Genomic DNA, 16,548 nt, shown 5'->3' on the forward strand with positions numbered 1-16,548 from the left:
CACAACTAGTAAATGATTGAACCAAGATTTGAGCTCAGTCTATTCTGACTCCAGAGCTGACAAACTCAGCCATAAGGCTTTATAACATCCTTCCCTGAATACTTCGAGATAACCAGAAAAATAAAAGTAGTCACCTACTTCTCCCATTTTCGCCTGGGCTTTTCTGTTCATTTTATTTAAGTAGAGGCTGGCAGGCTTGGGAAGCAGCAAGGCTAACGCTACCTAGTCTTAGGGAAGGTGGAAGGGCACACAGGAGAACCAGAATTTTGAGGAATTTCAAGTGTCAAGGAAAGGCAATTATAGGATGTGAGATAGAAAGGGATGAATTTCACATGGTTACTATATAACCAACTCAGTCATCAACACGAAATTGTGGCAAAAGCGAAGAGGTAAGCCAGAAGTGTGGTCTGGGACAAGCCAGGAACCCAGAGTAAGCTCAAATTCAGGAATAAAAATAGTCATGGCTAGGGACTGGCAAAGGTGGCCAAGAATTTCAGGAGCTAGCAAAAGTCAGTCCAAGTCAGTAATAAAGGATGTGGCATTTATTGGACAGTGGTATATTTTCTTCCTGTGCATGAAGAAACTTGAGATTATCTAGGTTGTAACTAAGGTCAAATGTAAGTGGTTGATGGTAGGCACAGGACAGAGAGTAAATGGGAAGATGGAAAAACCTTGTTGATACAAACAATACAAACACCACTGAGCTGATGAATGTGTAACTAGATCTGCTAATTGTTTTACTAGCCAATGAATTTATTACTGAGTCCAGAATTTAGATGCAAGTAGGATGATGAAATTAATCTATTTTATGAACTAACAATTGATCTATTTTACAACCATATTAAACTTTTAAGTTTTTTCCTTCTTGTCTTCCTGTCATATTTTTACAATTATATATATATGTGTACTTATATATAACATATATAAGTACACACATATACTTATATATGTTATATATAAGTACACACACATACCATAAGTTAGACATATACACACATACAAATAGAGTATATATAGTCAATTTTTAATTCCTTAAAATGTTGATCAGGAAGCTATGCCGGTCATGAGAACTACGATTTCTACCCCTGAATTGTATAGACCTAGGTATATCCTATATACGAACTTCTTTGCAAAGTCCACATAACTTCTATCAGAGTGACCACATATGTATCCATATTAACTTATAACATCAACTGTAGGAAAATTATTTTATCAATCTCTGTATTTCTGCTTTAGGAAATTATGCTGTAGCAGTCAGTATAGCCAGGAGACAGAACAGAATATAAAGAACAGTTTAGGTATAAAGTTGATAACACCAAGTTATCACAGAGATGGCAACTGTAGGAAGCCCCTACTAATTCTAGGGCTGGGAAACAAAAGGAAGTGTTTGGAATCATTAAACATAGGAACTTAGAGAATGGTTGCTCCTGGAGCGACTCTGGTTGCCAAAGTAAGGACGGGAGCTCGACAGATAAATATTCACAGGAATGGCAAGCAGAGCTCCTGCTTAATCAGGCTTTGCATTTTCCTTCTGGCGCCCTCTATGGGCAGAGCCTAAAAGTCAGCCGCTGGCAATGCAGAAACTTCGTTCTCAGGAGACCCAGCCTGGTCTCACAAAGCTGAATCCACGAGAGTGGATTTTGAACTGAGAGAAAATAAGTTAAGGATTTTGAACTGAGAGAAAATAACTTAAAAACAGGCAGATGTAGAAATGTGTTCAGTGTAATCCATCATTTGATAAAGGAAATCTTGAATTTAACTGTCCATGTAATTAGTTCAGAAAATCTGCAGATGATTACTTCAAGCTAACATTATAAAAATATTTCATACATTTAATGATTTTCTGGATAATACTATGAATTCTTCTAAGTAAAAGTTAAAAATTATTCCCCCAAAATACAAAGAAACAGATTTACATGGAAGAAATGCCACAAAAACTGTACATAAACATTTCATTCCTATATGCAAGATTACTTTATATACAATTTTTTAAAATACTTTTTTTTTAAAGATTTCATCTATTTATTTGACAGACAGAGATCACAAGTAGGCAGAGAGGCAGGCAGAGAGAGAGAGGAGGAAGCAGGCTCCCTGCTGAGCAGAGAGCCTGATGTGGGGCTCGATCCCAGGACCCTGAGATCATGACCTGAGCTGAAGGCAGAGGCCTAACCCTCTGAGCCACCCAGGCGCCCCTTAAAATATTTTTCTGGTTTAAATTATTGCAGTTCTCCTGAACTGAAATAGGATTTTAATTTGCAAAATGTATTCAATATTATTTAAATAACATGAACATCCTGTCTAAATATATAATGATGTTTGACTTAATTCAAGAATTTTCTTTCTAATGTCATAATGTATGACTAATTATTACCATTATTTTACAGAAAAAATAATTTAAATAGCATCCAAGAGACATGCCCAATAGACCCTCGATAAACTTTAACTAGACCACTGAATATTATTTTAAAATAATATAACTTTATCTCAATTAGAATAATACATATACATTTTAGAACATTTAATAGATACAGAAAAAGTAGAAGAAAAAGATAATTTTACCAGCCCAAGAAAATCGTAGTTAATATTTTAGTGCATTTATTTTCAAGATATGTCTTTTCAATTTTTTAAAGTTATGATCAAATTCTATGTGCAAAGTTATATCCAGCTCTTTTATTGTAAATGTTTATTTTCTATGATATTAAAACTTCTTGTAAAAAGTTATTTTAGGACTTTTTACTATTCTTTGAATAGACGAGCTTGATTCAATTAAGTGGCATTGTTTTAAAAATGTTACAATTTCAAAAAAACAATTTCAGGCTGTTGCTGGCGGTGATGATGATGGGGTGTGTGTGTGTATGTGTGTATGTTATAAATAATACAAAGTCTCTATCTCTTCTGTTGATCTCTCAGCCACCATTATTTGTTGCTAATGTGTTTGTTGCTCTTTTTTCTTTTTTAAAGATTTTATTTACTTATTTGACAGAGAGAGAGAGATCACAAGTAGGCAGAGAGGCAGGCAGAGAGAGAGGAGAAAGCAGGCTCCCCGCTGAGCAGAGAGCCGGGACTCTCTGTGGAGCTCGATTCCAGGACCCTGAGATCATGACCAGAGCCGAAGGCAGAGGCTTACCCCACTGAGCCACCCAGGAGCCCTTGGGTGTTGCTCTTTTCTAATTTGCTGTTTTTAATCTGCCAAGGGCTTAGAAATCATATAATCATAAGTGTTAGGATTTTATCCAAATTTAGAGTTAATGTGCTTTGAAATGAGAATCTGAAATCTCTCCTCTGAGAAGACTGCATGAGGTTTAGCACATAAATAAATGAGGTGTCATTTATTTTAGCAATTCAGTACCTGCTCATTTTAAAAAATATATATTCTTCAAGATTCTTGGCTGAATCAAGTTGGTTGGTATCATTAAATTAAAATTAAATGTAAGCAGGTGTCATTAAATGAGATATTATAATTCCCTTTTACCTAAGTTAGTGACTCAGTCAGGCACATGATAGTTTATATTTGCATTAAAACAAGGGAGGAATAAATGACTAAAATAATAAAATTTAATGTAGACATGAAAACATTGCTGGTGCATATGAAATCATACTCCAGGCTATCACAGAGGGTCTGCAAATGTCCTTTTCCAACTGAGGCAACTTTAATTTATTTAATTATAACAATGGTAGTGAGGGTAATATAAAAGAGATTAGCAGAACAAGCTGGAGAAATTTTCAATATTCTTTGTGGACAGTGGCTTAGCAATATAGATCTGGAGCCTTTAAAATTTTCCTACCTTCTGATTCAATTTCATTTTTAAGATTCTATTCTAATACTTCAAAATGCAGGCAAAAATTTATGCACAAAGATGTGCATAGTAACATTATTAATACCAGCAAAGACTGGTAATTCTAAGTATCTGTACTAGCAGCAGAATAAATTCTGGTACTTCTATAGGTTAAGTTACTGCAAACATAGAAACTGATATTAGTATCCCATTTTAATGATGTGACAAAATTGTATAATATTAGGTTAAAAAATGTGAAACTGTGTCCAATTACATGAGTAAAAAGAAGACTTACGGAGAAAGGTCATAAAGGAAATACACCAAACTTTTAACAATGGTTTTCTCTGGCTAGTGAAATTATGGTTGATTATTAACTTTTTAAATGTTTTTCTGTATTTTCCAAGCTTTCAAAAGTGTGCATTTTTAAAGATCAGAAATAAACAGTGCATATGTTAATTATTTTTAAATGCTGGATTCTATAATCCATGGTAACTGAAGTAAAAACATTATTCCCATGTATACCAGTCATATATTCTGTTCATGTTAGTTTATATTTGGACAACCTGGTGCACTTATTGAGAGAATTTGGGCAGATGCATCATTTCAGCTTTGGTGGACAAGAAGTTATACAGCCTCTTTTCTCCAGAGGCTCTCTACCAGAGCCTCCTAGTTTTCTCCCTATCATATGTATTCATCTTCTATAGAGAGAGAAGGTTTAACTGCGTACTATTCTGTCCAGCACTTAGTTTCTGGCCAATGAGAGAAATGAACAGAAGCAATGTGATGACTTTTGGGGCTTCTACAAAAAAGTTCTGTTAACTTCCTTCCCTTTCCCTTCTTTTCATGGTTAAAATGTAGATGTTAGAGTGGAACCCTAGAGAAGTCTTTTTTGGACCAAGGGATGGGAGATGAATATTAAGGATGCCAGAGGAACTAGAGTAAGTCTCTACCACTGACACTGAAAAACTTGTCCAGAACTGCTCACCCCCAGACTGCTGTATGGGGCAAAAATAAAATCTTTTGGCCTTTATTATAATAGCCAAATTAGTATCCTAACTAATCTGCTGTTCTATCTGGCAGAAGCAGCTGGATTTGGTTGATTACTTTTAGAAGATTAGCTCACCATTAATTACACCCAAACTAAAATCACTATATTTAGGACCCATTCCCCAACATTTAAATAGCTAATCTTAAATAACCCATTCTATAGGGCAATTAATATAGCTATTTGAGAGTGCAGAGTACCATGCTACTTGAAACCAGATGTCCCAGAAGCCATCTAAGGTTCTCCTAAGAATGATTTTTTTTTTTTGAATTAAAAATCACTCATTATATGCCATATGGCTCAGACTCAGTTGCTGGAGAAGATTCAGAGTATTTATTGGGATGATGTTGGGAGCACTTTCAGGCCACATGGCTTTCTACACCAGTGCTGAATTGAGAATCAGGCTCTCAGCTGTTCACAACAGAATGTTAGAAACTTCAGATCTGACCTCTTCAGTATAAAGAAACTTTGCTTTACTTTATATCTTAGAATGCTACACTATGGTCCCTTCTTAGAGAACTAAGTCTTGAATTAACAATGATAGAATACTGTTCAAGCATTTAAAATGGCTTTATTTGAAAGACTAATGAATGTATAACAATCTATTCTACATTCTCCAAATCATGTCTTCCATTAAATCAAAACACCAGAAAACAAAATATGTATACAAAAAGTAAGTATTTTACTGGTGTTTCTGGACTAATCTAGGAGTCCTTGCTGGATATATGGTCTCTGTGAAACACTGTCTTTGTCTCTTTTCTTTTTTCCTTTCTCTTTTCCTCCTCCTCCTTCTCCTTCTACTTCTTCTGGCAATATTTAATTCAATAAACTCTTCCTTGAATTTAATTTCCAGAAGTATAAGATAAACTTCAAGTTGCCTTTATTTCAAATATGTATCTTGGGTGTACATTTAAAACCCAATGTTTCCCATTTAGTCACGGCTACTCTGGTGGATATCTGCTTTTTTAGCCACCTAGCATATAGTCCTCTTACCAGTCATAACAGCACCCTACTCCAATGTAACCCATGTGCTTCAAGGGAAACTGACTTGACCTTCAAATGAAAAGTAAAATCTATGGCTCTCCTAAAGTAATTGGTATAACCTGATATCTAGGCCACATTTATTGAGATAAGAATGGGCAAGTGCTCAAAGTTGATTCATTTATGCTAAGGCTCAGGATTTTTGTTTGAGAGCAGAAAAAAGTCTTCTTTGCTGAGTATGAGTAAGACAGCATGTATGAGATACAGGTTCTCAACCACTGATAACAGCCTGTTAATTACTTCAGACTGGACACCTTAATCATGAAGAAAACTGAATGCTAACAAAGTAGCCATCTTGGAACCAAGAAGTAGGGAAGCCTACACAGAATGGAGTTAGCACTGAAGTAGAGTCAAGAAATGGAGACAGCGTGAGTATGGGTCTTTCATCACTTAAGTGGAGAGATCAAGCCTGATCCTGTTAAGCTGACCTCTGCCTATGAATTTATTTTATTGTTAAAATCAATTTGAGATTGATTTTACTGTTGCTTGTAACCAAAAGCATCCTGATAGAGACAGCAAGAAATTGAGATAAATTGAGGGCTTAACTCCAACACTAATTTCATCTCACATTCCTAATAATGCCAATTTCCTCTCTTCAAGGTTGTCCCTGGTTTTTTAACTTAATTACACCACTTTACAGTATGTTTCATTTCATAAACCTCTGCAGACTTTTCTTACATTACATGGGATGGTAGTGAGAAAGAAACCCACATTAATTCTCTGCCTAGGCATATCTGGGTGTCTCAGTCAGCTAAGTATCGACTCTTGGTTTCACCTGGGATGATGATCTCATGGGTCCTGGATGGAGCCCTGTGTGGGCTCCATGCTCAGTGGGGAGTCTACTTGAAGATTCTCTCCCTCTGCCCCTCCCATGACTTACAAAGCCACAACTGAGCACACACATGTTCTCTCTCTCTCTCTCTCCCTAAAATAAATAAATAAATCTTAAAAAAAAAAAAAAAGCATCTGCCTACTTTGTCTGACATTGAACGTGCACTGTTTTATTTAATTAACTGAAAAGGTAGGGTTTCTACTAATATATAAAGAAAATGAGGCTCAGAGAAGTAAGATTTCCAAGGTCACACAGCAGTTAACTCAGCTGCTAAAACTTGAATCTCCAGAGCTCAATCTCTATTATACTAGATTGCTTTAGATGAGTAACAAATTCCAAACAAATAATAGCAGGCCCATGCAGAGACCATTTAATATGTGAGTTTTGGTAAATTTGTAAAACATTTTAAGAATTAAAATTTTGTTTTGGAAAAATTGAGCATTTCTCAGGTCATTTAGAAATTATTTCAGCATCTCCAAAATAAGGCCGGTATCACTGACTCTTTAAAAGAGAAAAACATGAATGTGCTAATTTCAACAGTCTGACAACGAGTAGTTATTTACCCTCAATCTTTATTTTCAGTAGGCACCACATATTTCAAATGTTTTTTTATTGGAGAGCTATTTTATCATGTCTAAATCTCTTGGCAATCATGAATTAATCATTTCAAATTGACCCCTATGCAATACAGAAAACACAAAGCTATTGGCTCTGGACTTCTAGGTCTACATATACAAGAAATACCAAGGGGCAAAAATCTCAAGTCTGGAGATGCAGACATAGCGGAAGCAGTCTTCACGGTTTTTCTGAATGCAAAGTCAGACAACACAAGGAAGCACAACGGGATACTGTCTGGTGCATTCTTCACGTAAGAGTGGATGTTAGAAATGTAAGCAAGAATCATGGCCAGGGGTCAAACTCAGATCAAACCATCAAAGCCACACCATGACAGTGCCCTGACAGGAAAGCAGGAGCTGTGAAAATTATGTAAGGCCACATTTAGCTGCAACATGTTCTGGTTATTTTCCAAGCATTTGCACCTAGAGATATAAATAATCTATTTACCTTGGAAAAACAGCTCCCACGCAGACATTTCATATTTGATTCCATGAGATTTCGAGAACTCTTAATAGGCTACAGGTATTTCACAAGGTTTTACAGCATTTCTGGGTTTCATAACACCTTGGGATTACTTAAATGGGCACTGTCAAACTCTTTACATTACTTTAGCAAGACTTTATCCTTGCTGGGTTAGAGGACCTCGTATCTCAGCAAATGCAGAATATGGGTATTTACAACATTCATAAGCAATAACCTTTTAAAACTGGTCTTTAATTTTCTTTTTCAGCATATACATACTATCTGTGAGAGTGAAGGGAAAGAGCCAATCTCGGTTGACTGGATTGTGAATTGACATTTATATATAGATGTAAACATTTGAAGAATGGGATATATAGAATATATAAACATTTGGAGAATGATTTGGTAGTATATGCAATAATTCTCTAAAACTGTGAATAGATAATAATATCACTTTGAACAGGGGTAAAATATTAAAACATTCATAAAATTCCATTATCTTGATTGCGCCAACTGTGGAAGCATGAAGGAGCTCAGAGGAGGCGCGAAGACCCACCCTGGTAAGTGTTGCCTAAATTACCAACTCAAAGAAGTATGAGCTCAGTAACTGGCTGTTGTTTTATGCTGCTGGCTTTTTGAGTCGGTTTGTTATGCATCGGTAGCCACTGATACAAAAAGGACTATGTGCTTTTTCTCCCCACAGCGGCCTGTTCAAGAAGGAAGCTTTTCCCAAACACATGTCCCAGAATTAGCAGCTTATCCCTTCTATATTTCTCATAGCAACTCTATGAAGTGACGGTTGTTCCCGTTCTACGCACAAGGAAATGGATGTTTGGAGAGGTGACATGACTTCTTCAAAGTCACAAAATCCAAGAATTCAGTCAGTTCCATCTAACTTCAGATCACTGAGGTTAACATCTGCAGTAACACGTGAGATACTTTAGCTCGCTGACGTGTCTTCGATTTTCAATTCAGTTTCTGTGTTGGTGATGTTTAAATTACTCCTTATTGACTTTTCCTTTCTTTATTAAGATGGAGCCTCTTCTCTCAAAAAAAAAAAAAAGACTGAAATAAGCAGGACAAGTCAAAGATCCCACCTCAGAGAGGAGGGTTCCGCCACGAACCTGAGTGGCGTCTGACCACCACACGAACAACCACTCTTCTTTATGACTCTGAGGGCTTGCTCTTGTTGCCTCTTAGCTTAGCTAAGATAATGCAGAGTCTGAAGGGATCCTATGGGATGAATTCAACAAACAGACTCTAGGGGAGATATGGCCTTCTTTCTCTTCTTGGGAGCTGTCTCATGGTAAGATCATTTCCAATAATTAAGTAGAATTCCACAAACAGCAGTTTTACTGAGAAGTTTTACTTTTTCACTAATTCTATGGCTCAGATAATGAAGAGGTCCAGGAAATGTTAATACTTGGGTTAGCTGCCATTCACTGTCATCATTTAGAAGAAACCTAGGCCAGAACACTAGCCTCTGTCAGTAACATAATCCTTAACTCTACACTTTGTATAAATAAAATTTAAATTAAATTTCATTTTAGATTGAGCACTAATGGGGGCGCTGTGAGTGGCTCAGCTGGTCAAGTTCTGAATCTTCCTTATGGCTTGGGTCGTAATCTCAGGGTCATGAAATCTAGTCCCACCTCAGCCCCTGCTTGAGATCCTCCCTCTCCCTCTCCCCCACTCAGACATGCTGTCTCTCTCTCTCTCTTTCTCAAATACATAAACAAATCTTAAAACAAAAACTAAACCAAGCACTAACTTATAGCTATATATGAAATGATTTCCCATGCTTTCAGCTACCTTATTAAGGACAGCAAGCTATCAAGATGGTTTTAAGTAGCATAAAAGGGAAGGTTTCTTTAAATCCTACTGATTAGCTGTTTAGGTAATGGGTTATAGCTCCTTCGTTAGAAAACAAAATCCTAATTAATTAATTGGAAGGGCTCAATGCAGACAATGTTTCATCAACTACAATCAGAACAAGCAGTAACAGAAAAAGGAATTGGAGTTTACAGGTATGTGTGACAAGGAAAGGAAAGAATCTGATTCACATCAGTTGAGAGAAAAAGGAAACCGCAGGTGGGTATTTGCTCAGACGGCATAAATAGCTTCATGGCTACAAAATTAATGAGGGAAGGGAATTGCTCAGTTTCAGCTGAGAGAACAGGAAGCCAGGGCCCGGAGCTATGGAAGGAGAGCTCAGACTGGCTGTTAGGAAACCAGTGAGTTAGAACAGTCAGAAGGGAAGCACACGCAGAAAAGCCGACTGAGAAGCAGCACCAGCACGGACGTTTACATAACCCAAGAGGAAAGATTATGTAAAGCACAGGCATGGCCGTAGTCAGTCCACGTGCCTAACAAGGGGCTTCTGGGTAGCTTTTGTGCCTTGTTTCTCAAGGCCAGGGACATCCTACTGAGCTCAGCTGTTTCTGTACGATCTCACTGCAATTACGAATCTATGAACTGGATCCTTCCGTATGCTGTTCTACAGATGAAGTAAGGGGGAAGATACTCAGTATCCCCCCAGCTCACGCAGATAATAAGGACAGAACCAGGACTGGAGCAGATCCTGTCATACCAACACCTACCAACACCTATGCTCGGCACAGCTCCGCAGCGGCTGATGCTGAGACAACATCATCTTATACGTAAAACTCTGTATTCTTCAGTCCACCACCATGAGAACTTGGTTTGCCTGAACCGTCTTAAATGAAAGCACCATTCAAAACGCGTTTGTGATACCTCCCTATTCATGAGCCTCCAAACTGCTTTTGCTCAAGGCACAAGGGAATGGAAATGTGGATTCAATCCGGTTCTTCCTGCTTCCTTTTACTCTTTTACTCTTCTCTCTGGTTCACAACCTCTGCTCCCAGGAATAGCTGTGGGAGACGCAGGCAGGGGTCATGCCCAGCGCTGTGTTTTGCAGAGTTCTCAGACACTGCTGGCTCTCACAAGAATTTGCATTTTGTTGCAAGGCTTGGGGAGCTGGTTATCTTTGGAGAATTTCCCCCTGCTGCATCTGTTAACATTTCCCCAAACATTTTTTTTTTTTTTGCTCCTTACAATCTTAGCCCCACAGTGAAAACTTCCACTGCTCTGTTTTTGTTCTTTTTTAATGCTATTGCTGCACAGAACTTACCTTCCAAAGGGGGTGAAGAAAAGGGTTTATCCATACATGAACTGGCTCCCCCTGCTGAGGAACTTGTAGAACTTAGGCCAAAAGAAGTAATTTAGAACTGCCTTAGGTGGGGGAGAAAACCACACTGTGGCATTCTCTAACCCATATCCTGATAGATGAGCAAATGTACCATTCAAATGTATCATTAGTCTGCAGCCTGCCTGTCCGTCCTACTCATCCCCCACTTTATCATTATTTCCATAATCAACTCCTTCTTTGTGGCAAAGCTTTATTTCAAACCAGAGCATGCAGTGAAGGTCAGAATTTGTCCTCCAATATTTTATTAAACTGATCAAAAAGCAGAGGCTAGAGTTTCAGTTAGCATTTAATTGAAACCTTGGAAGTAAGCCTCCTCAGTATCACTTGAGAAAACAGATCCTAAGACTCATTAACTATAACCAACATATTCATTTTATGCACAGTGTGAATCAGGACTTTCACAGTAGATCAGATCCCATCAAATAGCTGTTTAAGGAAAATACATTCTTGGAATAAAATACTTTTACGAGGGCAATTAATTTTTTTCAGTACATCAGCTAAGCTACTCGGTGGCAAAATTCCAGTTCCAGAGCATTATACAGTAAGTCACTCTATTGGAAAAGGAAAGTTACTCACAATGTTCAGTTCTCCGAGTTTATTTGATTCCCATCATATCATTAATAGACAGGCCCAGAATGGACATAGATAGTTTGGTAGACAGATACAGATATGGATATGAACACATTATTTTCTCAAGCCATGGGGAAATTAAACTACATTTTGGTAAATTGTTTTGGTTTGACAGATCTAGGCATGAATCTAGACATAATCTATTGGTTTAACATATAATTGGTATAGGCAGAATTCATTTTTCTACATAAGGGGTAAAAAAACATGTCAGCTTTGACTACTTTCTGACAAGAATACTTATTAGCCCATATTTGTCAGCATGTGCTGGTTGTTTTTCAAAGCAAAGAGATTGGAAAATTATTTCTGTTGGATACAGAAAACTCAAATGTGTTCAAATAGGACACAACATTTATTTTTCATTTTAAACACCCATGGTAAGAACAAGTATATGTTTTTTAAAAATTTTTTTAAAATTTCATTTATTTATTTGACAGAGAGAAAGAGATCACAAGTAGGCAGAGCAGCAGGCAGAGAGAGAGAGGAGGAAGCAGGCTCCCCGCTGAGCAGAGAGCCTGATGCAGGGCTCGATCCCAGGACCCTGGGATCATGACCTGAGCCGAAGGCAGAGGCTTAACCCACTGAGCCACCCAGGCACCCCAAGAACAAGTATATGTTAATAAGGAGGGGTTTGTCATGCTCATCCTTTGGAAAGATCCCTCATCAGACCTGTAGTTGTTATAAAAGGACAACTTAGGGAAGTATGGTTATAGTTGCGCTTCTTACCAAACGCTTTTAGTAATCAGGTTAATAAGCAGGAGACATCCCCAGAAGGGAAACTCCATGACACCGCTTCCTCAAAGAAGTATCACTGTCCGAAGAGAGTACACGTGAGAAAAACAAGGTGGGGACCACACGGCCTGCGCTCTTTCGATGCAGACCAAACGTGGAGCTGCCATACTTTCCCTCTCCAAGGATCTGCAGACCATCCATCACTGAAGATCAGAGACGGGAGGGAGAGGAGAGGGCTGCAGCTCAATGAAAGGGTCAGTGCCGCCTCTGCAAAGGTGTCACCTAATGAACTCTTAAGGAAGGAGCAGGTTGCTCACAAACCGGATGCTCTTGGGGGCTGCGAGAAGCAGGCAAATAGCCCCAGCAGACCTGGACTGAGTGGCTTCTACAGAAAGGCATTAATGTTTCTTTCTACTCTCCATGTGTTTGGGCAATGAGAATTCAAAGCACATAAAGAATCTTTGTGTTAAATATTCATCTTGATTACGAATTCTCACATGGCTCCAAAAAGGAAAAAAGAAAAAACAACAACAACAACAACAAACCATGATATGGTAATTAAACGAGACACCTATCTTATCCTGCCTAGAACAAAGCCAGGCATGATTAATAACTGAAATAGATACTCATCTTCCGCATTAAATAAGGGAGCTCCAAAGATGCCCTTGACATTGATCATCAAGATCAAACACAGAATTCTTTAGGGCCACCAAGACACCATGGAGCTTGAAAGGTGCTAAACAAAAGCATTCTCCTGAAAAATTCCCCTTCTTTCTGAAAATTCTACCCTGTCTGGAAGAGGGAAACTTGTGCTTAGATACTTCCAACCCCCCACCTGTTCCTCTCCCCTGCCCTCCTATCTCTACATCTGCTCCATCAATAGACTTTTCAAAGTGATTCTGAGCCATTCACGTCTCTCTCTTTCTCTGTGACTGTCATTCTGACCCAAGTTACCACCTTCCCTGCTATACTGAAACAGCATCCTAGTTGGCCTTTCTGATTCCAGCGTATATGCGACAAACCATTCTTCACACACACTAACTTTTTTAAAAAAGTATTAACTGGCTTCAGATGATGCTTGTTTAAATTCCTTACTGTCTATGAGCTCCAATATGAGCCACCCAATCTTCTCTTGTAATTTCCTCTATTTTCCCCCTCCCTCCCTATATTGGCCTTATTTCCCTCCTTACAGTATGTGTAGGTCATTCCCATCTCAGGGCCTTTGCAGTTGCTACTCCAGGGTTTGGGATTCTCTACTCCTTGATGTTTATGTGACTTGGTTCTTACCATTTAGGTAATTAAAGAATAACTTCTTTGGAGATAATTCCCTGATGGCCCAATTGGAAGTATCCACCCATTATCCACTCTTCTCTATGGTGTAGCCATGTTAAATTTTTAAACATTATTTTTATTGAGTTGAAATTCACATAACTTGAAATTAACAATTTTAGAGTAATTTTTTAAAGTAAACTTTACCCTCAACATGGGGCTCGAACTTACAACCCCAAGATCAAGAATCACATCATGATCTGCTGACTGAGCCAGCCAGGCACCCTTAAAATGAACAATTTTAAAGTGAACAATTCAGTGACATTCAGTGCATTTGCAATGCTGGGCAACCAACCTCTATCTACTTCCAAAATATTTTTATGACCTCGAAGGAAATGCTGTTATCTATTAAGCAGTTGCTCTCCATCTCACCTTCCTCAGTCCCTGGCAAATATCAATCTATATTCTGTCTCTATGGATTTACCTTTTCTGCACATTTCCTATAAATGGAACCATACAATATGTGACTTTTTGGTTCCAGTTTATTTCATTTAACATAAGGTTTTTGAGGTTCACCCACATTGTGGCATGTATTAGTACTTCATTCTTTTTAATGGCTAAATAATATGCCATTATATGTATATACTACAGTTCAGTTATCCATTCATCTGTTGATGGACATTTGGACTAAAAATTACTTTTCAGGCACAATATATCTGAAATTATCATGTTCATTTAGAATTTTACTTTTCTCACTTGTTTCCCTCTACCACTGGAATTCAAGTTTTGTGAAATCAGGGACTTGACCCTCCCATACTCTATGTCAAGTAAATCACTGTTGAGTAAATAACGGCCAAACTTAATATTCCAGCAAAGTTGGGGGATTTATCAGGAAGTCCATTGCTTTAACCTTCCTTTTTCCATTGCTACCGTAAGGAAAAGTCTCTTAATCGGGCCTTAAACTTTATTGGCAGAATCTGGACCAACTTCAGTATTTCTAGATAGTTTGTAGTGTTTCCCAAACTTTTGTGGTCATAAAATTCAGCCTGGATAAATGTTAAAATACTCCTGGTCCTCTGAATACTGAGACAGTAGGTTTGGAGTGGGGACCTCTACGTTAAAATGCTCATGACCATTGTCACAATCATGGAACATTCCAGGATATGCTACGATCATGCACATTTGGGAATATTAGCTTAGAGCAGCAGTTTTCAACCATAACTTGAATAAAGTTGCCCAAAGAACTTCTTAAAAATATCAGTGCTTTGACTCAACACCTAGATACTATGATTTAATCTAGTTGAAGGATTAACTTTTGGGATTTTAAAAAACTTTTGAAATTAAAAAAAAATCTTCCCAGGTGATTCCATTGGGTAGCCAAGGCTTATATTGCTGGTTTTCAACTTGTCTGTCCATTAGAGTCACCGGGGAAGATTTTTTAAGTCCCTGTGCTCAAGTCTTAACCCAGGCTAAGTTAAATCAGAACATTTAGAGGTGACATAAATCACTTTTTTAAAAAAGTTTTTCAATTTTTTTATTTTTAAATAATTGCAGACTTACAGTAACGTTGAAATAATGACAATCACCATATAACTTTCACCCAGCTTCCTGTAATATTGTAAATGATCAAATACAGGAAATTAAAAGAATATTTTAAGTAATCTACAAATATTATTCAAATATTATGAGTTTTCCTACTCATGGTCACTTTTTGATTTAGGGTCTAATTCAAGATCCTGCATTAGATCATGAAACTGGAAGTGAAATTCACATAACATAAAATTAGCCATGTTGAGGAATGCTGGCCGTTTTGTAGAATGATTCTCAAATAGATCTATCTAATGTTTTCTTATAATTAGACTGGATTATGCCCTTTTAGGAAGAATGCCACAGGGGTGATATTGTAGCCCCTTGGTACATCATTTGGGGTATACATAATGTTGATATGTTTTATGATGAGTAAGTTTTAAAATACTCCAGGTGATTCCAATGTGCAGAAAAGTTTGATAACCACTGACACAGAGAAAATTATGGTAAGTGTGTCCAGAAATGATAACTTGATGGATCCTAGGAATTGGATATTACAGAGAATCTAACAAGAAAAAAGCATTCTGGGATACTGAAAACTTATGATAGAAATATAAATATAGATACAAATATAAATAAACTGGCATTTAGGCTTAAACATTTTTACTGAATGTTTACTACATTTCAGGCAATGGGAAAGAAAGAGAAACAGGACATAAACTTGGCCCTTAAGGGAGCTTAAGGTAATGCGGAAGAGAAATTTTAGCATAAAATATCAAGTATTAATACAGATGGTGGCTTAAGTGATGCTATTTGAGTTGAACCCTAAAGAAAAATGAAAAGTCAATAATGGAAGGTGAAAATGGCCCTCAGGTAAAAGAGGAACTTGGCAAATAAAGAGCTGTAGGCAAGAATAGCAAGATTTATGGCTTGGGGGTAGAAGCAAAAGACTGTATACATTTTGTTTTTAGTAGAGTATAATGTTTTTTAAAAATACAAGAATAGAAATCGTACAAGAATAAAATAGCATTAAAGGTTTTGTTTTGGTTTTACTTTTTAATGCGTAAGACTTCAGGGTTACTTTTTCTACATAAGAATTTATTTCTAGTTATGCCTACAATTTCTTTTCTCCTGGTTTAGAAAAATTTTCTTTCCTAAGATGTCAGGAAATGTTTGTGAAACTGCATTCCCAGCACTCTGATCAGTGCTGAGGGGCACTGAAGAGGAGAAAGAAACATTCTTTGATATCCAGGATGCTATTCTTTATTTATTTAGAGAAGCAAGTTAAAATGATCCACCTCCTTGACCACACTCAGGCTTCTAGAAACCATGTGGAACTAAATAAACTGAGAACCTAACAATGTCACTACTGTCAAGAGATATGAAATAT

General features: G+C 37.4%; 1 protein-coding gene across 6 annotated transcripts in view; it reads right to left on the reverse strand.

Moving 5' to 3' along the window:
• OXR1 (oxidation resistance 1) overlaps window positions 1–16,548 on the reverse strand; it is a 444,696-nt gene that overhangs the window by 164,172 nt on the left and 263,976 nt on the right. The gene's annotated exons all lie outside the window — the stretch shown is intronic.

The sequence above is a fragment of the Lontra canadensis genome, unplaced genomic scaffold (genome assembly GCF_010015895.1).
Source record: "Lontra canadensis isolate GAN:19392208 unplaced genomic scaffold, GSC_riverotter_1.0 scaffold15, whole genome shotgun sequence".
NCBI lineage: Eukaryota > Metazoa > Chordata > Mammalia > Carnivora > Mustelidae > Lontra > Lontra canadensis.